Source organism: Rhinolophus hipposideros (assembly GCF_964194185.1).
Source record: "Rhinolophus hipposideros genome assembly, chromosome: 8".
NCBI classification, from domain to species: domain Eukaryota; kingdom Metazoa; phylum Chordata; class Mammalia; order Chiroptera; family Rhinolophidae; genus Rhinolophus; species Rhinolophus hipposideros.
This window is the reverse complement of record NC_138054.1, coordinates 88,549,011-88,571,289: the sequence shown is the minus strand read 5'-3', so window position 1 is coordinate 88,571,289 and position 22,279 is coordinate 88,549,011. Positions and strand designations below refer to the sequence as shown.

Below are 22,279 nucleotides of genomic sequence, written 5' to 3'. Positions count from 1 at the left end.
CGCGCGCGGCCTCAGCGCACCGGCCCGGGCGGCCGGCCTTACTGGCTCCGTGATTCCCCAAACCTCAGACCTCGGCAGGAGGGGGGCGGGGACTCAGTGGCGGGGCCGGGCGTGAGCGGGGAGGCCGGCGAGGAACCGGCCGGCGCTCGCGCCCCCGCGCCCAGGGCGCGCGCTCGCACGCTCCTCTCCGCGCGCGGGCCTCGCGAACGCTCCTCGACGGCGCCGCGGGCCGCGGGCTTGGGGCGTGCGCGGCCGCGCAAACTTTTCCGTGCGGGCGGGCGCAGGTGTGAGCGCCAGGGGGTCGTGCGCGCCCAGCCGCGCGCCCTCGTGTTCCCCTGGGCCCCTGCGGACTCGGGGTGCCAGGATCCCAGGGGTTTTGTTTTCCCTCGTATCCGAACCTCCTGATGTTCGTGGGGCTGCTTTTTAAGTGCGAAGAAAAGAAAACTTCAGGGCGGTGGGGCTGGGTGTGTCGGGAAACACGCGCGTTCGCCGCGCGCGGCTCCGCACACCGCGCGGGCTCCAGGTTCCAGGAGTGCGGGGACCCCCGGGCCTCTGCCGCTTCGATTTGAATTTGCCTTTACAACGGGCCCTGTCGCCGTCCGCTCCGGGCCGACCCTCGGCCCCTGCACAGCCTTGCTCTCGGCCTTTTCTTTTCGCTTCGTCCCGCCCTGAAGTTCAGCCACCAGCCCCGCAGCTGGGACTCGAGGGGATCCAACCCCTCCTTCCTCCCTCACCCCGCCTGGGCGGGGCAGCTTTTCCTCTTTCGTCGGAGCGTCCCTGCCACAGATCCCGGCCATCACTTGGGCTTCCTACTCGCCCACTTGCCTCTATCGTGCCCCGGGAAGGGCCCTGGCAGACAGGGCACAGGCACCCCTCAACCACGGAGCCAGTGTCCTGCCACCTTCCCCTCCCACCTGGGCCGCATTTCCTATCTGCCGGCTCATCGCTGGACCTGACGCCCTGTCCACTCCTGCCCCTCCTCCCTTTCCCCAGAGAAAGCACTTTGGTGGGTTTCTCTGTCTTGGCCCCCACACGTCCCTGCTTCGGCCAGATAAGTTGAGATTCTTTAAATGTTAGTGACCTAAATCACTCATTGGGCCTGGGGGGCTCAAGGAAGGAGGCAGCCGGGCAAACAGGAATGTGGGCAGCGGTGTTAGTGAAGTACCCAGATCTGTCACTGGCTCCCAGCTCCCCCTCTGTCCCTTCTTCACCCTGCTGCCTTCCTTCCCTGTCCTGGTTCAGGGGAGGCCACGCTACCTTTAACGGAGGGCAAGAGAACAGGACCCAACGTTCTCTGGTCTTTGGTCAGCATTCAGCAAAATGGTGCTGCTGGCCTATTTTTGCAATATTTCTATTTTGCAGTGGGAGGGGCCCAGGGAAGCCTTGTGGGGCAAAGAAGTCAGGGAGTTAACCTATTCTTTCTCCCACGTCCCCCTTATTTTTCTTCTTTTTTAGGGTTGCTCTTTCAAATGGCCTCACAGGGAGGTTAGCATCCCTCCCCTACTTCAGTGCCCTCCATGATGCCTTCTTGGAAGCCCCTATTCCTGGTTGCGACACAACCCTCCACTCTTCAGGCTAGCTCCATTCCTTGTAGGAACAGTAGATGGAGGCCCAGAAGTTTTACTGAGTGTCCCCTGGCCCTAAAACCCTGAAGGAGGGAGCAGAGCTCCTTAAACAAACTAAGCCGCATGCTACCCAGAGGCTGGTACGATTGCTGGCAAAGGGCAGCTAGGCAGAGAAGACTATGAGCTTTTGCTCCCCACACAGGATCTCAGAGAGGGCCTCTCTGTGTCCAGGACTGCTGTGGGGGACACAGATGCCTCTGGGTGCTCCCACCCATGACTCCCCAAAGCAAGGTCTGCAGCTTTGGGTTGTAACCACAAGCAGTCAATCCCAAACCCCAATCCTGGTGTCTGTTTCCCCACTGGGGAGACTGGGGTGCAGAAGGAAGCCGGAAGACATAAGGCCAAAAGGGTGATTTCTGGGTGCACAGAAAGATATCTGCACATACGGAGAGCTCCCTGCATATGTGACCCACACGGCCTGCTGGCTACTTCCGAATGCCCTTCTGGGCTTCTGCGGCTGGTCAGGGCATGCCTTCCAGTTACCAAGGCAAGGCCAACTGAATTGGCTACATGGTAAATTGAGGCCTCTGGTGGACAAAAACAGGAGAGAAATGGCTGACGGGACAGAACTAAAAGAGAGCTGGAAGGAAGGCAGAGCAGGCGGGGCCAGCCAGAGGGACCTCAAGTGCAGCTAGTAGGGGAGGAAGGTGTGGGCTGCCCGGAGAGCCTCTGCTGTGCCCAGACGATAGCCACAATCAGCCACTGCAGGTTTAAGAGGTCCTGCCCAAAGGTGAGGGGACATCGTGTGGCAGAACAGGCCAGAGAGACACAGAAAATGAGGCCATCTTGGTGTGTTATTTTGAGAAGGTCTAAGAAGAAGGCTGACGCATTGAGGTCGTGGGTATGAGTCAGAGGCCACATAATGGAGGGGACCCCAGCTTTCTTTCTCTGTCTCTCTGTCTCTTGGGGTGTGTGCTCATATGAAGGGGAGAGGCCCAGAACCTTGGCCTCTCTGAGGCTATGGCCCATTTTTGACTTGAGGACCCTGATGAAGTGACATCTCCTTAGACCCTGAGGTCAGGCCCCAGTGAGGACATTTGTGCCTGGGATTCGGGGGGACGAACAATACCACAATTCCTCCTGGTCTAGAGGCTCGGCTCAGAGCCATCAGTTCCTACGTATACACCGCACTCACAAGAGAAAAAGTGGAGACCTGCCCAGCAATCCCACCCTGCAGGCCCCTCACACGTGTCCAGGGAAAACCGTCGGCTCTCCCCAGGCAAGCTTCTGTCGCTGGCTCCCAGTCCCCTGGCACCCCAGTTTGCCCACTCATTCTCTCTCCCTCCCGAGCCCGGGGCCTTCTCACTCACCAGCCTGTTTACACACCAGGTATCTCATGCTTTATCTGCTCTCATTTTGAATTTGTAACTTTCACATAAACTTGAACAAAGCTCCTTTTGTTCCTGCACCCCACCCCAGGATCCTAATAAACTGGTTCCCTCTGAGGCGACTGGGCCAGGGCACAGAAGCCTTGGCCAAAGGACTGTATGTGCATGTGAACAAGCATGTTCGCACCTGCGAGGGAGTCCGTGTGCTTGTGTGTGAGTGCACTCCCCAGGCTGACAGAGGGAGGGTGTCAGGGATTGCTGCGCGAACCAGCAAAGTGTGGACAGGAAGCACTGTGGAGACGGAGGGCAGAGCCCAGACACCATGGCATGGGGATGGCATAGTCTGCCAGCAGGGCACGAGAGGTGGTGAGCCAGGGAAGGGTGGGTGTCAGGGCAGGGGGTAAACAGGGATGAAGGAAACAAAGGGCAGAGAAGATCAGCGAAGCAGGTGCAGAGTGAGGGGCCGAGGCTAGGCTGGAGCTAAGTGTAAGGAGGATACAAGGATTACATTATGGCAGTAGAGGGCTGGCACAGCCCCACGCTCGGCCCCGTAATCCTGTTAGCCAGCAATCTCCATTCCGAAAGAGCTTCATTTCTTTGTGAATATTTGTAAACTAGATATCTAATGGAAAATTATAGGAAAATTATAGTGAAATTCATGACGGAGAAATCCGATTATCCCTAATTCAATTATGCCATCTTAGCCCACACAGCACATTTCCCATTTTTTTCCCATAAATACCGATGCCAGGGGTCCTGGTAATCAAATAAAATTGAAAATCATCTTCCCATTAAATTCAATTAGCCGCAATTTCTAAAGCCTATCAGAGATTTTAATTACTAAATTATAAAATTCTCCAATGCTAAATTGAAACCAAAAAAATTGCACATCTTTATATTTCATAGAAAAAAAAAAAGGGCCAGCAAAATCCTTGAAAAATGCCCTCCTCTCTATGCCCAGCTTCAAAGCAGTTTCCTCACCTGGACGGACCTCATATCACTGCCTACTTGCCCAGTTGGGGATGAAGCCAGGGGGGCAGAGGAGATGGCCCTGTCAGGGGAGGGGCTGAGGCATATTAATTTAGCAGAGGGGCAAACCACACCTCCAACCTCAAAGCAGCTCCATACTGGGCTGGCTCCTGGAGAAGATCCGCCTTCCTCACTGGCTATCCTGGCTCCTGAGATGCCCTCAACTCTGTCCCGGACCAAGAGGTCTACAAGTGCCACCTTCTTGGTCTATGGACAGGGCTCAGCTCAGGTCACAGCTTGGCCTCGGGGCTCTGCATGGTTCTAGGGCAGCGGACCAGAGGTAGCTAGCTTCTTACCCAAGCACCAGCTCTCTAACCACCCTGCCAGCCCCCAGATGGCCTGGGCTGGGTCAGAGGGAGGAGGAGGACAAAGCCCAGTGTCGAAGGTGGACAAATATCATGGGATGGTTCCATGGCTCTGAGTCTTCTCCAGAGCATTCCCAAGGGCCATGGGTCCTGGCAGTGTACCACCCTCCTGGAGACTGACATGGCCCCAATCTGGCTTCACCCTGCACTTCCAGCTCATTCTCTGTTCTCCTTACCCTCTCTGGAAAGTCGACAGCCCTGAATCAGCCAGAAGCCATACCCCTGCCCCATGGGAGAGCTCACTAGTTCACCCCAGCTCCTTTTAAGGAAGTGCTGGCCACAACTCTAATGGGAGACCCTCCTCTTTCACCCCCCAAACCCATACCACTTACCCCGATCTAAAAGCTGCTCTAGGATTCAGAAGAGCCTGGGGAGACGGCATCAGTGGTGGCATAAAGTGACTCAAGGTCTGAAACCCAAGGTGGGTGCCTGGGTGGGCAGCTAGCTGATGGGCCTGGCAGCTTCAGGGCAGCCGGCAGCCTAGTTGCCGGCAGCCCAGCACCCAGGGAGCAGGGAGCAGGTTTAATTTGCCAGGCAGTCAGGAGTGCCAGCAGGGGAGGCACCCGCAAACAAAACAAAAACAAAAAAGTTAATTATCTTTGGCTTTTTCTTAATAAATATCCAAACTGGCCCGGCCGGATCCTCCGCTTTGGAGGGAGAGAGAAGAAGGAGGAAAAAACCCCAAACCAAATCCAACAGACACATTCTCTGGTGTCTACCTTTCCTTTGTCTCTCACTTTTGTATTTATCTCTTATCAGAGGCAGTAAGTTTCACATTAATTCCCAAATTTTGCAAATGCAAGAGTGTGGTCAAAAGCCTTCTCTCTCTCTCTCTCTCTCTCTCTCTCTCTCTCTCTCTCTCTCTCTCTCTCTCTCTTTAAAGTTCTAGGGTGGGAAAGTGGAAGTGTGAAGCAGAAAGAGGCAGGTGGGAAGAAAAGGGTGAGAAGGCACAAGACAGAGGCAAAGGAAAGAGTGAGAGAAAGATGGAAGGAAAGACAGAGAAAGTGTGATTCAGGGAACTGAGCTAGTCAGGTTGCCCCAGTGGGCATGGCCCCCTGTGGGCACAGGGCAGGGACCTGTGCTGGAATGCTGTGTTTTCAGTTACAATTTTATTTCAGTTACAATTATCGGGTACAGGAGATATGGGGATTTCTCATTTTAAACTTCCGAAACCACCTGCGTCTCACTGGCCACTTCAGCTCCCTTGTTGTTGCTGGTTCCCGTGCCAACCCTCTGCCTTCCAGGAGCATGGCTGGGGAAGAGAAGGTTCAAGGGGAGGGGAGGTTGGCTGTCCTCCTGAGGGGTATGATATTTTTCTGTATGGAATCGCAAGTGTACCTACGGAGAGAGTGCCTGTCGCCACCGGGACCTACGTGTCTGGATGGTGCTTATACACGCCTGAGCCCATGCTGTTGGAAACATGTGGCAGGGCATGTGTGTTGGGGGAGGGGGGCAGCCAGGCCATCAGGCAGTCTCTCACGGAGCCCTGGAGACCCTCTGGAGACCCTCGACCTCAGTTCAAACCCCAGCTCCATCACTCACTGGCTGTGCAGCCTTAATTGTCACTGATCCTCTCGTCAAAGGGAGTAACAATTAGTGATTACCTAAGGCTGGGGGTCGAGGGGAATGGAGAGTGACTGCTAATGAGTATGGGTTTCTTTCTGGGTGATGAAAATATTCTAAAATTAGACAGTGGTGATAGTTGTACAATCTTGTGAATATGCTAAAAACCACTGAATTGTACACTTGGCATATATATTATATCTCAATAAAGTGGTTATAAAAAATGGGGACAAGTGGGGAATAATAATAGCACTTACTGCATAGAATTGTCATAGGGCATAGTACATAGGCTGGCACAGAGTAAGCGCTCAATAAGGATTAGCAATTACTATTGGATCTGGGCAGGTGGGTTGGCCTGGGGTCCATGAACGTATATACTGCTGGGTGCTTACAAACGTCTACCTGGGGCTCTGGGGCCCTGGGGCCAGGGCAGCAGGTTGTCAAACAGCTGAGCTGCCCTTACATTCAGTCGGGACTCCCAGGCGGCTGCTCCCTGGCAGGGACGGGAGAGTGCATGACCCTCCTCCTGCCTCCCTGCCTGGGTCCCTGGAGAGGAGACTGCCCACCGTGGCAGGCAGACTCTGCCGTTCACTCTCCCCGTCTCACAGAGCACTCATATTTTCCATGTGCAGCAGACCGTGAATTCACCTTCATACTAGTTACAGGGTTATTTAGCTTCTCCTGACACTGACAATCACCAAACTTTAATTCGCTGCTTGGCTTCTCCCTGCTGCGCCCTCTGCCCACCCCCAAAATCCCTGGGAGAGGATGGGAAGGGCCTAGTCCGGCCCCTTCTTGCCAAAGCTTGCCCTTCGGAGTGATGGAGTGATGGAGTGATGGCAGGAAGGGGGGGGTTGGTCAGAAGGAGAAGATGACAGGCAGAGGGCAGGGGAGAGACCAGCTCGGGAGAGAGGAAGTACCACAGGGCTAAGGGGACCTTCCGTCCTGTTCCTCCGGCCTGACACTAATGTATTCAACCAGACATCCATCCTGTTGTGAATGAAGACTCGGCAGACCAGGCTGCGTGTCTGAGGGCATCTGAGGGCGGGCAGGACCTATGACGGGCCAGGTCTCGCTGAGCTCCCAGGATCGGGCAGCTGGCATGGGCTGGCTCCTTCGCCTGCTAGACAAGCAGGTGCCTATCGGGAACCGACCCGAGGGAGCCCATTCTTACCAGCCTGAGAAGCCAGCTCTCATTTTCTCCCGCCGTCCCCCTGCCAATCTCCTCACAGGCCATCCTGCCCTGCAGAGGCTTCCCTCCAGAGGCTTCCCTCCAGCCTACTGCCCTATTGCTTGTATCACCTCTCCCTTTGATGAAGGCAGGTGGGTCTGCTCAAAGCTACTGCCAAATATCACATGGTAAGTAGAGACTGAGACATCTCCCACCAAGTACCCAAATCACAATCCAAGACCAGTGGGGTAGACTGGGCCCAAACTGGGTGTCCCAGTGCCTACTTCCTTGCTCAGTGCGAGAGGCTGCTGCTGTCCCAAGCCCATGGCCAGCCCTGGGGGGTCTTTTCTCTCTCTTCCCTTGGCTTCAGCAGATCCCCTTCTTTCTGTCTCCCTTGTATTCTCACACCCTTTCTAGGAGTGGGTCCGGCTTCCAGAAGGTCCACAGTGACCTACAGGAACTGGGCCTGGGGAACCCAGAGATCTCAGACTCCTCTTTGCCACCCTCCATCTCCTGAAGTGGTCACCATCGTCTTTCCCCGAAAGCCTCCCAGAGCGGGGAGTGACGGTTTGTTCTGAGAACCATTTGGTAGAACCAGGGGACTCTTATTCCCCAAATCCAAGCTGGCCACATCAGCCACTCATTAGGCAGAGTCCCAGGAGCAGAGTACAGAGCCAAGAGGACTCACGAAGCCCAGAGGCCTGGAAGGACCTGGGCGGAGGAGCTTGGAGAAGCAGAGGCAGGGCGGAGCCAGGAGGGGAGAGGCAGGGAACTCTACAGTGGGCTTAAGCTGTGTCTGCTTCCTCCGAGCCCCACTGCACTGCCCCACCCCTGCCTGCGGGGTGGCCTGGGCAAGAGAGATGTCAACGGGACCGATGGCAGAGATGGGAGAAGGGGCTTGTTGACTGCAAACTGTCCATTATGGCTCAGATTATAAGCATATTGCGCAGGGCTCTCTGCACGATGCCCAGGAAATCCAATACGCTGAAAGGTTAATGCAATCAATTAGGGTGACAAGGAAGTAAAGTAAAGCCTTCGGAGTAGATGAAAAGGAGAGGCAGCGCACGCGTGCCATGGAGTTGGGGGGTGGCAGTATGGCTGGTGGGAAGGCAAAGAGGAAGATAAAACTAGTGGGATGCAGGGAGAGGGCTTGGAAGGGAAAAGAGAGCTATACCAAAGGCCAGGAGCCCATGAACAGAGGACAGTTACAGAGACAGCAGCCAGAGAGGGCGGCCAGTGCACTGTGCTGGGACACAGCTCGTCTCAGACCTCTGACTGCTGCACAGTTTCATTTCCTCCCCCTCCCCCTTTCCTCTTTCCCTGCCAGCCTTTCCTCCAAGGCTTGGAGCCTGGCTCCCAGATTAGCTCACAGCACTAGTAATGTGTTAGAGCAGCCTTAGTCCCTGCCCCCGCGCACACCAAGTGCCCCCACCACGTAACCTCCTGTTTCACCCTCAGCAGCACCCAAGAATGCCTGTGACGTGGAGAGGGTGGTGGTCCAGATCCCTTTTACAGATGGAGAAGCTGGCGCTCAGAGAAGATGCATCATCTCCCCAGGCCCTACAGCAGCTGTGGAGGACCCAGGGCTGACCTGAGATCTCCAACTACCCCTGGGGAGTCAGGAGCCTTCCCTTTGCGAAGATGTCAGACTCAGGGGCTGGGGCAGGGGTGGGGAGTCATGTGGAACCTGCCCAGGGTTGGCTGCTGCTCTGGGAGGAGAAAAGGCACAGGGGAAGGGGATGTGGCACTTGCTGCTTGTCAAGCCCCAGGCTAGACACCTGCGGGTACATTAACTCCCAATAACCCTGCAAAGTAGATATCCTGCTCACCTTACAGAAGAGGAAACAGTGGGTCTAAGAACTAGCTAAAGGCTGCAGAATAGAGATTTGGGGCTGGTGGAATGCGGGGAGCAGGAGCTCTGAGGAAACAGTGGCTGTCGAGGACAGGACAAGTGGGGACTTCTAGGTAGGGGGGACGGAGCAGAGGATGAGGCCATACAGAGCAGAGGGAGAGAGAGGGTGGTGGCTCCAGTAGATCAGGACTGCAAGCACCCCTGCAACCTCCAGGATGACAAGGCTCCCAGACAACTGCCTGGGCCCCTCAGAGCAATCCCGTGGATGACAAGAGCACAGCAGGATGGTGGTGGCACAACACTGTGAATGTTCCTAATGCCAGGGAACGGCACACTTAAAAAGGGTTACAATGGTGATTTCACATTATGTATATTTTACCACTTAAAAAAAAAAGAGCAGAAGGCACGAGCCGGAATCTCCAGCTCAGGAGCCAGCAAACTTTTTCTGTTAAGCGCCAGATGGTAAACATTTTAGGCTCTGGGGGCAAACATCCTCTGTTGTAGCTACCCAGCTCTGCCACTGTAGAGTGAAAGCAGCCATAGCCAATACGCAAGCGGGTAGGCGTGGCTAAGTGCCAATAAAACTTTATTTACAAAAACAGGCAGTGGGCCCCATTTGGCCCATGGGCCATCCTTTGCCAAGTCTTGCTCCAGAGAATGGAAGCACCTAGGGCTGACTTTCAGGACCAGGGGTGCTGGGCTCTGTCCTACTGTCTGGGGACAGAAGTATCCAATCTGGACCTTGCCAAGAAGTAGAGGGGAGGGCTGGGCAGAAGGCTCAAGAGGAAGCCAGGTTCTCATTACCAGTCGAGGGTGCAGAAAAAGATGGGAAAAAGGACAAGCTCTGGCATGGGAAACAGATGTCAGGAACCTGTCTGTCCCAGCTGCCAGCATCCCAAGAAGCCCTTCACCGTGCTTCAGATTCTCATGGAGGACATGACCTGCAGCTCCCAACATTCTAGGATTCTCCACGCCATGAGAAAGGTGTGAGGCTGTGAGGCTGTGGCTGAGAGGATGGGAGTGGGGCCACAGGCCGGCTGGCCAGGAGGGACACCAGGGGAGAGGCAGGCAGGACAGAGGCCGGGGAGCAGAGCTGTAACCAGGGTGGTACTGGCAGCAAAGGGAGGAATCCACTGGCCCCAGCGAGAGCGCAGGGCGCGGGCCGGGCCTGCCCTACACTGGCCGCCTCTGATCACGTTTTCAGGGCCACTGCCCGCCAGCACAGACAATGCTGGGAGAGCCTTTGAAGTCCGAAAGGGATGCCGCGGTGGGAGCCTCTTGCATCTCCTCCCTTCCCCCGTCCTCCCAGGGGAGGGGGCCAAGCAGGACAAAACTCGGAGCCGGTCGCAGCCAGCCCGAAACGCGTGAGACAAAGGGAAAACAAACAGGTTTGGAGCCAGGCGCACGGTGCCGTGTCTGTCCCCCGCCCTGCCGAGCAAGGATGATGGATGGCTGCAGCCAGCCAGCTCGCCTGCCGGGCAGGCCCCGATATTTACATAACACTGGCGTTCCACCGGTCACCTCTGACACGGCACTGCCTGGGGCCGAGGCCCAGTGGCCCCGAGGTTCCTGGAGCCACCCGGGGAATGAGACAGCTTGTGAAGACCCAGCCAGGCCCAGAGAGCCCTGGGCCTGGGGAAGGGCAGGACAGCAGCCTGCCCTGGGCACAGGGCCTGAGGCCTCCTCCCTGCCAGCCTCTCATGGAGGAAGGAGGAGCCCACTGGGGGCCAGCAGCCTCCACGGAGAGAGGGCTTTCAAGTCCATGAGGTCTCCCACGCGCATGAACTACAATCAGAGCTTCTAGGGAGAGCTGGCAGCAGCCACCACAGCAGGCTGACCGAGCTGCAGACAGCTGGGCATGGTGCCACCGTGCAGGTGAGCCCTGGCACCACAGATGCCCGTCTGCCCCAGGTTGCCTTGAATACATTCGGTGCCCAAAGTCTGCAATCCAGGTGTCCCTAGCCCATTTCCAGCTTAAGAGCCAATCTGAGACGTTCCTACTGAGGCCATCTTTTCTGCCAGGTTCAAATGGGCAACGTGGTTTCACATCCCTGTCTTCATCTTCCCGACCCTTCCCAGACACTCCGCAGGACTGGACCCAGCCCAAAGGGCTATGCCAGGGCTTACCAGTGGGGGAGAGGACACAGGCTCAGGGACGGGGCTCAGGCCTTACCTCGTAGCAGATCCTAGAGGCTACTCTTTCTCAGCAGGGGCGTCACTTCATCCTGAGGTGGGAGAGAGAGAGGAGCCCCGTTAGCCTTCCAAGGCAGGACACCCCACTGCGTGCCCTCCATCCTGCTGTGTGCCCAGGTGCTCCCTGCCACCTCTGGGCTGATGCCCCAGGTCTGGCCGAGGGAGTCAAAACTTCAGACACACTCAGTGGACCCTGATTTGGGCCCATTTAAGTACATGCCAACCAAATTTGAAAAAATTCAGAAAGCAGTAGGGGGTGATCACAGCGGAAATATGGTCGTCAGTTCATCCCTCACCAAACACAGATCAGAGGCCCAGCTGGGAATTTTGGGGTGCAGGTGCGCTCAGGCCTAGCATCGGAGCCTGGGGACAACGATGACAGAATCCAGTAGCACCCCGTCCTTTCCTCTCCCCCCTAATCCCCTGGCCCCTGAAAATAAACATGACAGGTGCCAAGCTGTTCACTATAGCAAATGGGTGACAGCGGGTTAGGGGTAGACTGGGGGCCATGGTACTGAGAAGACTCAAGTCCCAGGAACAGGCTGCTGACAGTTCTCTTCCACCCTGGGGTCCTACCCATGAGTCACAACAACCCATAATGGGGGCCCACGTAAAGAGAGGGTAAACGGTGCAACAATGGAGGCGGTCTTTAGCTAACTCATTACTTGGCCCAGCTCGCCAGGCTCAAGCCCTCCTCCCCAGGGCGACTTTGGGGAGCCAAGTTCAAGTGGGACAGACTCCTTATGTGGATGGAAAACCCAGGGAGCGCTCTGGCCCCTGCCTTTGCCTGAGCCAGGATGTGCTACCCCCCAGCCCCACCCCCACCACTAGGCCTCAGAACTCCACCACCAGGAAGGATTTTCTGTTTATCACGTTTTTTTCTCCCCAGTCCCTCATTTGTGGCTTACCAATGATGCAAGAGGAGTAACACCAATTTCCTTAGGCTGTGTAATCCCCAAATCAGATTGGGGGATTGTGAGAGGTGAGGTGACCTTGTACAGGGCTCCCGCAATGCCACCCAGCCCTGTCACCCGCCCGCCCTTCTCAGGACATATTTAGACAGATAATATTAATTGTACTTGACATGTCCTCCTAAGGAGGACTGTGTCCTCTGCCAGCTTTGCTGGGCTGCCTGGGCAGAGGGTGCCCTCTGGGGCAGAACCCACCCTGCTGAGCCCCGAGCCCTGGTGGGCATTGAGAAGCTGGGCAGGATTGCCCCATGGGCTTCTGACACATGCCCACCTGATCCAGCTGGTGAGAAGCTGGGGGTCTGCAGAAAGCTGGACAGATTGAGATAGGGGGCAGCAAAGAGGAAGGGGGAACCATGCCAAAGCAGAAGTGGGGCAGAGGTCAGAAGAGTGGAAAAGGAAAGAAGTCAGAGAGGAGAGCTGGATGAAGTGCAGGCCAGGCAGGGCTGGGCCATGGGGCAAGAAATAGCGACCCTAGGGCTCCGCTGAGAGGCGCGGGGCAGGCGGGGCTGTCAGAGCTCACATCCCAGCCAGCCAGCCCGCTCACTGTCCCGTCCATCTCACACTCCCCTGCTTGAGAGCTCTCAAGGCACTCTGGCCAGCCTCCCTTGAACCCCCAAAGCCCCCCAACTCCACAACTCCAGTATCTCCCTTCCACCACCTTTTTCTCCCCTCCCATCCTCCCCGGCAACTGTGCATTTATTAATTCATGAGGCACTAATTAGTTCTTTGTTTAATTTTGTGTTAAACAGACTGACCGGAATGATAACGACTTGCAGCGCAGTGTTGCCGTCCCCAACCACCCCTGTTTTCTGACAACAAGGGAGCGCGGGAGACCGGAGCGCTGAACCCAAATCCCTCAGCAGTTGCACTTCATTAAGTCAAAATGTGACAAGAAGCTTAGAGAGCAACTTGCAGATCTGATCACACAGAACAATCAGGGAGGAAACTTTCCAGGAGTTGGTCGGGGAGGAAGAGGGGAAGGGAGGGGCAGAGATGGGTACCACATGGGGACCAGGGACTGAACTGGGGTTCTGTCTCTCACCTGCAGGTGGCCTGGCTGATGGGAGCAGAGAGGCTGTCTCTGGGTGGGATCTGGGACCCTGGGTGGATTCGGGAACCTCAGTGGGGACCTGAGTAGTTCAACTTGATCTCTGTATTTTTGTCCAGGCATTTTTATCTGTCTCTCTCTGCCTCTCACTGTCCCTGATGTCTGGTTCTGGCCTGTATAAGTGAGTGACTGGGCATACCCAGGACCTGGCAAAGAAACAGAAACCTGCTGCGGTTAAGGAAGGATTCTGCAAGGCCACGGGAAAGGCACAGAGAGGGAAAACAGAGGAGAGTGGAAGCCCCTAAACTTAGGAAGGCTGAAGTTAAGCACACCTTCCTGACTAAGAAAGAGAGGTAACATGCTCAAGAATCATGGCCAATGTATCCATTCTCTGACACTTGTCCACCCACCCATATACCTACCCATCCATCCATCCATCTATCCACACATATCTATCCATCCATCCACACACATCCGTCTACCTATCCATCCATCCACCCGTCCACCAGTCCACCCATCCATCCATCCACTCATCCATCTCATCCATCCACATATCATCCTTTCATCCATTCATTTACCCATCTACCCATCCACCCACCCATCATCCATCCATCCACCCATCACCTATCCATCCATTCATTCATCCACCCATTCATCCACCCGTCCACCCATCCACCCATCCAACCATCCACTCATCCATGTCATCCATCCACGTATCATCCTTTCATCCATTCATTTACCCATCTACCCATCCACCCACCCATCATCCATCCATCCACCCATCACCCATCCATCCATTCATTCATCCACCCATCTACCCATCCACCCACCCATCATCCATCCATCCACCCATCACCCATCCATTCATCCATCCATTCATCCACTCATCTACCTATCCACCCACCCATCATCCATCCATCCATTCATTCATCCATTCATTCATCCACCCATCTACCCATCTATCCACCCATCCATCAGACATTATCCATCCATCATCCAACAAGCCATCCAGCCAGCCATCTACTCATCCACCCAGCAATCATCCATCCATCCATTTATCCTTCCCTCCCTCTCTCCACCCATTCTTCATACATCATCCATCTATCATCCAGTCAACCAAACAGCCATCCACTCATCCATCCATTCACCCACCCACTTATCCATCCACATATCATCCATCCATCCATCCATCCATCCATCCATCCATCCATCCATCCATTCATTCGCCCATCTACCCATCCATCCACCCATCCATCACACATCATCCTTCCATTCATCATCCATCCATCCACCCACCCAGTCATCCATCCACACATCATCCATCCATCCATCCATCCATCCATCCCTCCAATGTTCTTTATCCTAAGTACTCTGACCAGGGCGGTCAGACGGCTCAATAGGTTAGAGCGTGAGCTCTGAACACTAGGGTTGCCAGTTCGAGTCCCACATGGGCCAGTGAGCTGAGCCCCCCACAAATAGATTGAAGACAACAAGCTGCTGCTGAGCTTCCGGAGGGGTGGCTGGATGGCTCAGTTGGTAAGAGCCCGAGCTCTTAACAGCAAAGCTGCAAGTTCAATTCCCACATGGGATGGTGGGCTGCACCCGTGCAACTAAAGATTGAAAACGAAGACTGGACGTGGAGCTGAGCTGCGCCCTCCACAACTAGATTAAGGGACAGTGACTTGGAGCTGATGGGCCCTGGAGAAACACACTGTTCCCCAATATTCCCCAATTAAAAAGAAAAGTTTAAGTACTCTGACCAGAAAACTGAGGACCAAGAGGTTACGTTCTGTGTAGAGCACACAGCAAATTAGATTAGAACCAGAACCGGGCCCTGCAGCTTCCAGGCCATGGTGGCTAACTGTAGGCAGGCAGCTGATCTAAAAACAATAGCCTTCTAAGTTGCTCCCTCCTGTCCATTTGAAAAAGCAGGATCTCCACCCAGGTGTCAAGATACTACTCCCCCAGCACATGAGTGAGGATGGGTGGGCTCGAAATCAAGCCCTGTCCTAGTCTAAAGGCATGGCCTCTGCCCTCCTTTCACCTGACCTCAGTCTCTGAAAATGTGGACAATGTCTTGTATATGAACAAGAACAGGAAGGGGACGTGAGGAGGAGAATAAGAACACAGAGAAAACTGACAAAACTAGCTCGATTGTGTGTGAAGATCCTGTTGCCTTCTTCCCATTGGCCATTGCGCCTGTCCAGGTGTGGCCTGACCCTCCCTCTGAGAGCCCAGGCAGCCTTGCCCATGTCTTCCCCTGGCCAGTTCCGAAGTGCAGTGGTCTCTCACCCAAGCCTGGAAGCCCTGGGCTAGCTTCTGTTAATTTGCTGTCAGGCTGCCTAAGCAAACCAATCAAAACTAATCATTCATTATAAAAGAGAGTGAGAAAAGTAGAAAAGAGAGGAGAAGGTGAAAGGCAGAGATGGCAAGGAGGAAGAGGGAAAGTGGGATAGAGAGGGAAGACCCAGGGGGCCCACAGGGAGCTCTAAGTGGGGGTCATGGGCCTAGGAGCTGGAAGGGACCACGGGCTTCCCCCGCACAAGTGTGCTGGAGTGGACAGAGGGTAGGAAGGAAGGCAAAGATGGTGGAGAGGGGCCTGACACGGGCCAGGGGGTGGAGGGAGGCCAGGAGAAGAGGGAGAGGGGAGAAGGAAGGGTGAAAAAGCTGCCGGGACCAGCGTACCAGGACCTGAAGAGGCCTCATCCATCTGCAGTCCTCTCTGGCTGGAGCCACCAACTCTCCAGGACTTGGCTTCAGACTGTCTCATCCCCCGCTCCCCGGCTCCATATTTATGAGGCCCAGCTGATTACGCAGCCCCAGGCCAGGCTCCTAGTCCCTGCCACCCCTACCTGCTCCCAACCCTCTCAGGCCATGAAGGCTCAGGGCAGCTGTCGGCCGCCCATCTACCCCCCAACTCTGTCTCCTGCCCCCTTCCCCCATCCTCACACACACCCTCTCCCTGGCCCGGCCCTTTCACAGGGACTGAGGCCATGTCAGCCGGCAGCTTGAGGAGGGGGGCAGCACAGACAACAAGGGGCAGTGTCATGGAAACGGGCACTTTCCCCGAGAAATATTCTGTTTGGCCTCCTTCCTGCATTGAGGAGCTGTCAGGAGCCTGAGAGAGAGCCACACCACCCCTGGACCAGGCGTGACAAAACCTATTTTCTGCCTCAAATTTGATTGATTAAAAAACTTTTTAGGAAAACCATGTTAAAAGAGTGAAAAAAGAGAGGGAAAGAGAGAGAAAGAGAGAGAGGGAGGGAGGGAGAAATAGAGGAGAAAAGAAAGAGAGAATAGAAATGCTCCCGGGGGAGAAGGGCTGGGGAGAAAGGCCACAGGTAGGGGCCAAACAGTTACCCCAGCAATGACGCCAGGGGATGTGTGTCAGTGGGACAGTCAACAGCAGAACCACAAAGGTCAGAGGAAGCCCGAAACTTTTACACAGTGGTTAGCGGACAATGAGGGGCCGAGGGCCCCCACACAATCCAGCAGGTACCAATCTAGATGAGGTGTGGGTTTCCTGTCCTGGCCTAGGTAAAGGAGCTGGCACCCCAAGGCAGGCAGATGGCAGGTGGGGATGGCCGTCCAGCACCAGGCCTCTGGATTGGCTCTGGGTGTTTCCAAACACAGTCCTGGCTAGAATTTGGCCAGAGTCCGAAAAAATCTGTACACGGTCAAGAGGGTGACTGGTAGTTTGGGGACAGGAAAGGGGTTTTCCCACCTGTTCTCTCAAGCTCTGGCTGGCTCAGGGGACACTTTTTTCATAAATAAGCTGGAAGGTACCCGCTGACCCCTGTCCTGCAGGGGAGAAGCCTTTGCTGGTTCAACACCAGCCTTGGGGCTCTGGTTCTCCTCCCTCCCCATCTTAGACCTCTGGCCCAGGCCCTCAGTTCCTTTGCTGGCTGCCGCCCTGCATGGTCCCCATGCCTGGTTTGCCCTCTCTTTTTTCCCATCTCAGAAACTGACACAGGCTCAGCCTGACTTGGATGGTGATGAGAGACCCTGTCTTAGTATCTCAGGGCTCCAGGAGAAGAGCCAGCCTCCCTATCCCTCCTGAGACCCAGAAGGAAGAACTCCATTCCTAGAAGCCAGAGGTGCCACAGATCTTCCTGGCATTACCCATCCTCTCCCCAGGAAGAGGGGTCCAGAGCAGCGGCCAAGTTTGTTCTCCCTCTTCCTAAGGGCCTCAAAGGTCAAGGTGAAGAGGGGTTCTGGCCAAGGAGTCAGCAAGGTTTCTCCAGGTGCTGGGAGTGGTTGCTCAGCAGCATCCAATCCAGCCTTTGCCAGCTCAGGGCTCAATGCAGGTGAGGCAGTCAGTCAGTGCCTCCTTGGATAGACAGGTATGTTCTGCAGGCAGACGCACAGAAAGACAACACTGCCAGGTACACTGACCCTAGACCTCTCCCCATCCCTGCTCCACAGCGACCATCACGGATTGACTGAGTGTGCATGACACTGCGCTGGGCTCGAGGAAGAGAAAACATCCGGCATACCCGAGAAAGAGCAGCTCCAGGAAGACTCGGGTTTGAAGCCTGCCTCTGCCACTTACCGCCACATGGCTTGGAGGGACAGGCTGCTTAACATCTCCCGGCCTCAGCTTCTTCAACTGAAGAGTGAGGGTATAAGAGTCCCTACCTCAAAGGTAGTTCATTCAGTAAATATTTCTTGAGCACCTACTATATGTCGGATACCATCCTAGACCTGGAGAACAGTGGCCAACCAAAGGCAACCCTCATGGAGGTTCCATTCTTCCACATAGCTGCCGTGAAGACCCACTGAAATGATGCTTAGCGCTACGGTCTGGCACATAGAAAGGGCCCAACAAATATTAGCTGTTATTAGCTTTCAGGATCCCTGGCTTCTTAAGAGAGCCAGCAATTCCACTCCTAGGTATATACCCAAGAGAACAGACAAAAGGGACTCAAAACAAAAACTTGTGCACGAATGTTCACAGCAGTTCTAGTCACAATAGCCAAAAGGTAAGCACAACGCAAGTGTCCATCAACAGATGGCTGGATAAACAGCATGTGGCATATCCATACAATGGAATATTATTCGACCACAAAAAGGAATGAAGTTCTCATGCATGCTACCACATGGATGGACCTTGAAAACATTATGCTCAGTGAGAGAAGCCAGACACAAAAGACCACGTATTGTATGGTTCCATTTATATGCAATGTCCAGAACAGGCAAATCCATAAGGACAGAAAGCAGATGAGTGGTTGACCGGGGGTGGAGGGAAGGGGGAGGGGAAGCGGAACGGGGAGTGACTTCTAATGGGTACAGAGTTTCTGTTTGGGGTGATGAGAAAGTTCTGGAATTAGATATTGGTGGTGGCTGTACAACATTGTGTACAAAACTGTACACTTTAAAATGGTTGCAAATTTTATGTTACGTGCATTTTACCACAATAAAGTAAAATGGTGGAGAAGGAGAGGCAGCAGCAGGGAGAGAGGAGGAAGATATGCCCAGATGGTAGTGAGCATAGGTGTTAGATAAGTGAAGCAAGGGGGCGGAAGGTGAATCATCACAATCTCAGATGGCTCCTCTTTCCCTCCTGTCCTCAAAAACAGCGAGGCCTTCCCAGGCCTCTGCAAGATTCGCTTTGTGACCACTGACAATAAAGGAAGGCAGTGGCTCCTGTGACGGGCTTCCCCTTAAGGCACGTCACTCAAGTGCCTATGAGCCTGTATCCCCAGGGCTACCGTTTTCCTGCACGTCTCCTCTCACGTGTGGGTCCCAACACGCACGGCCCTGCCCATCCATCTCGCTGCCAGGCTCCCAGAAAACTTTTGCTGTGGCCCAGCCTTGTGGTGCAACAAGCTGCCTTCCAGATGGGGAAGGAGGGTCTGAGTCAATGACTTCCCCACTCGCAGGGGCTCTAAGGTTCCCCAAGGTCAGGGAGTTCCACCATGCAGGGAAAACCGAGAATAACCAGAGCCGGGCCCTCAGGGTGCCCCCCAAACCCTCACCCCACCCTCCTTTCTGCTCCTGAATGCTGCTCACACATAAACCCCTGCCTTGGCCCGGGAACTGTCAGGAGATCAACAAACAAAAGCTGCTTCTTGACAGGGAGTCATTTATATTTTAGCTTCGTTCCATTATCCTAACGAATCCTTCATCAGCAGATGCAATATTAACAGCAGAAAATCAGCTCATTACATCCGGGGGGATTTCATCAAGACGGCAATCATGTATGCAGCTCCCCAAGCCTTCAAGAGGCCAGTGTGGCTGTTATTTATTTATTTTGTTACTTATTTATTTAATTTTGGGGGTTCTTTCCACATAATTGCACCGCATTTCAGATCTTTAATAAATAATTTGTAGGTCCTGACCTGCAGACAGCTTTGCTCACTGCCATGAGAACTTGCATTAGCCAAAATATTTACCAATATTTAGAAGTCATTAGAATCAGGAGGGAAGTGGGGAGGGGGTACTCCGTTCTTCTAGAAACAGCCTGGTACGGGGCTATGGTGCTCGGCTCTCACTGCCATCCTCCAACTCCATCTCTTGGTCTGAGGGGAGCTGTCTGGACTGGAAGCTCCCGGAGGGCAGGCCCACACTGCCTCTCTGGGCTCACTTAGTTTGAGCAGGGGATTCCTGGGAGCTCCTTAGAGAAGGGTATGACCATCCGTCAGGATTCCTGTGGGCCTCTTACTACTGACGGGGAACCTGGCTACCGGAAAGGACCTGGTACAGCAGCAAGAACCTTTCACATGCCTGAGCTGGAATATTATTTTGGGGTGGCATTCCCTGGTCCACCTGATGCCAGGGCGCTCCGCAAAGGAAGCTCTCATGGTCCTCCAGCAGCCTCTGGCTCTGTTGTGGCTGAAAGTAAAGTCTGAACTGTTGCTCTTGGCTTCACAAGGTTATGCCTCAAACGTCAAAGGAAAGGGAGTTCAGTTAATCCAGAAGGCAGACCTGTCCCACTTTACAGATGTGAAAACTGAGTTTCTACCAACTTAAGCTCTCTTCCCAAGGCCACACAGCGAGGAAGAGGCCCAGAACCAGGATTTACCCGTGAAGTGGCGCTGCTGTGCCTCCATTCTTTCCGCTAGGCCGAGCTTTTCAGTGACACAGTCGGCCTTCTTGAGGTTCCTGGGTCTGACCCATAGGCTAAAGTGGCTACTCGGCCGACAGGCACCCCCTGCCACCACTACAGCCTAGCCATGCTTTCACAGGTTTTTCCCAGCGGGGTCTGGATTTCTGCCCAGCCAGGAATGTGCTCCCAGGATGTCAATTCTAATCTCCCCAGCGCTCTGACAGAATTAAGCTCCAGTTTGTCCGACAACATCCCAAAGTTTCAAAAACCCAGGGCAGACTCTCTAATCAGGCTGCAGGACAAAGGTCTGGCCTGACCCTGTCACTTCCATTTACTTCTCCTGTCTGTCTCCCGGCTGCGGCCGTTCTGCAGCTTCCTCCACCCTCTGCCCTTCTCTGGCCAGCTCAGCCCCTACCCTTTCCTCCAAGCACCCCTGTTTCTCCGCCCAGCATTTCCCCTCTCTCAGCAGCAGGGCTAATCCTGCTGCTCCACTATACAGGCAGAGGAATCCCTATGAGAATGGCCTGCGGCTAGCACTAGGCCTGCTGGCCTCACCTGGGCCGGGGCTCCAGCTGGTTCACTGCCCCTAGGGAGGACACAGACTCAGCTCCTCCTCAGCTCTCAATGCAGTTTTGTTCAAACTCCGCTTGCCTTTCTCTAGTTAGTCTACCTCTGCCCCCGCCCCAGCCCCCCGTAACTGCCCCTGAAGTATCCTTTGGCCTCACCCAGCCTCCATCCTATTTGAGGACTCAGCTTGTGGACCCTGGAAAGCCTTGGCTCCTCAGCCATGTTTGGGGCACGGATGTGGGCAGAGACCTCCCCTCCTCAAACAACCCTTTAAGGCACCAAGAGGAACATGGCGGGGAGAGCAGCAGTAGCAGCCCTGAACCTGGGATGGGCAGGGCCCCTGTGAGGACCCCAAGCCCTTGGCTCTGCTACACTGTGGCCATTAGAAAGGGGGGAGGACCCGGGAGCTAGATAGCTGGACCAGGAGAAGTGCTCTGTGCAGCCAGAGGACAGCCCCCCAGGACGCTGGAGAAGCAGAGGAGCCTCCTTCTCCACCACCCGCAGTACCCAACTCTCTCCCCTTCTCCAAGGCTCTCGGCTCTCGTATGGACCCAGAGGCTGATACCTGCCTCTGTTTCCAGAGGAAGTCAATGCACAAGCTGTTCGGAAGCACATACAAAGAGACGTGGGTGGGGACCATGGCTTAAATCTGGTTCGCTCATATCAAAAGATTCACGGGGAGCAGAAGGCAAAGTGGGGAGTGTGGACAGTCAAGAGGACACCAGCGCCGCTGTGTGTGACCCTGGGTGCTGACCAGAAAGCCGAATCCGGGGATGGTGCTCCTCAGAGAAAGCAGAGGCAGGAAGGCACATATGGGGCGCAGAGAAGGCTCAAGGAGGAAGAAACAGAAGTGGAAATGTCGTTCTGCCCTTTTGCTGACCCTCCAGAAGGCACAAGAAATCTAGAGTGGCCAGGATAGGGGGCTCCCCAAGAGCCGCCCAACTGGCAGGGAGCCGGAAAGTCCTGGAATACCACAGGTAGGCAGGGCCATGCCACCGCTCCCCTGGCCTCCCCCTGTGACCTGGGCATGGAGTATGGTCCTACACAGGTGCAACCCTCTCCCCCACCAGCATCCCAGCCGTGTTGTAAGGAGTGGGGACCCCCCTCTGTCACTGACAGTCTCCTGCGTTCTGCCAACCACCTCCCCCATACCCAGGCTGGCCCTGCCTTCACAGCACAGCCAGCCACAGAGGCCTGAAGGAGTCACCTAGGATTTACCCCTCCGCCAAGAGACTTGGCTGGGCTGGTCTGGTGGAGGGATAGGTGCAGGAGATACAAGCACCCAAGGAGGACGACACCTCTCTTTAACCAGCCCTTTTTCTGGAAGAATGCAAATAATTATAGTATTTTTTACCTAATAATAGAAAATTCTACAAGCTCCTCCTGGAGAATGGAAGAATGTCGCCTGTTTGGTAGTTGGGAGAAAGCCCCTGCAGTTCCCACTACACCCACCCCCGGACTCCCACACCTTTCAACTCCACAATACCCCCAAACTTCCAACTTTGCTTCTCTGTCCTTC

The 22,279-nt window shown here is 54.8% G+C and overlaps 1 protein-coding gene across 1 annotated transcript in view; it reads right to left on the bottom strand.

The window, feature by feature from the left end:
• The window catches only part of CASZ1 (castor zinc finger 1), a 139,749-nt gene that overhangs the window by 46,003 nt on the left and 71,467 nt on the right, over positions 1 to 22,279 (bottom strand). Inside the window, exon 3 of the mRNA XM_081055783.1 lies at positions 11,107 to 11,158. The gene's annotated coding sequence lies outside the window, so the exon portion shown is untranslated. The remainder of the gene's footprint in view (positions 1 to 11,106; positions 11,159 to 22,279) is intronic.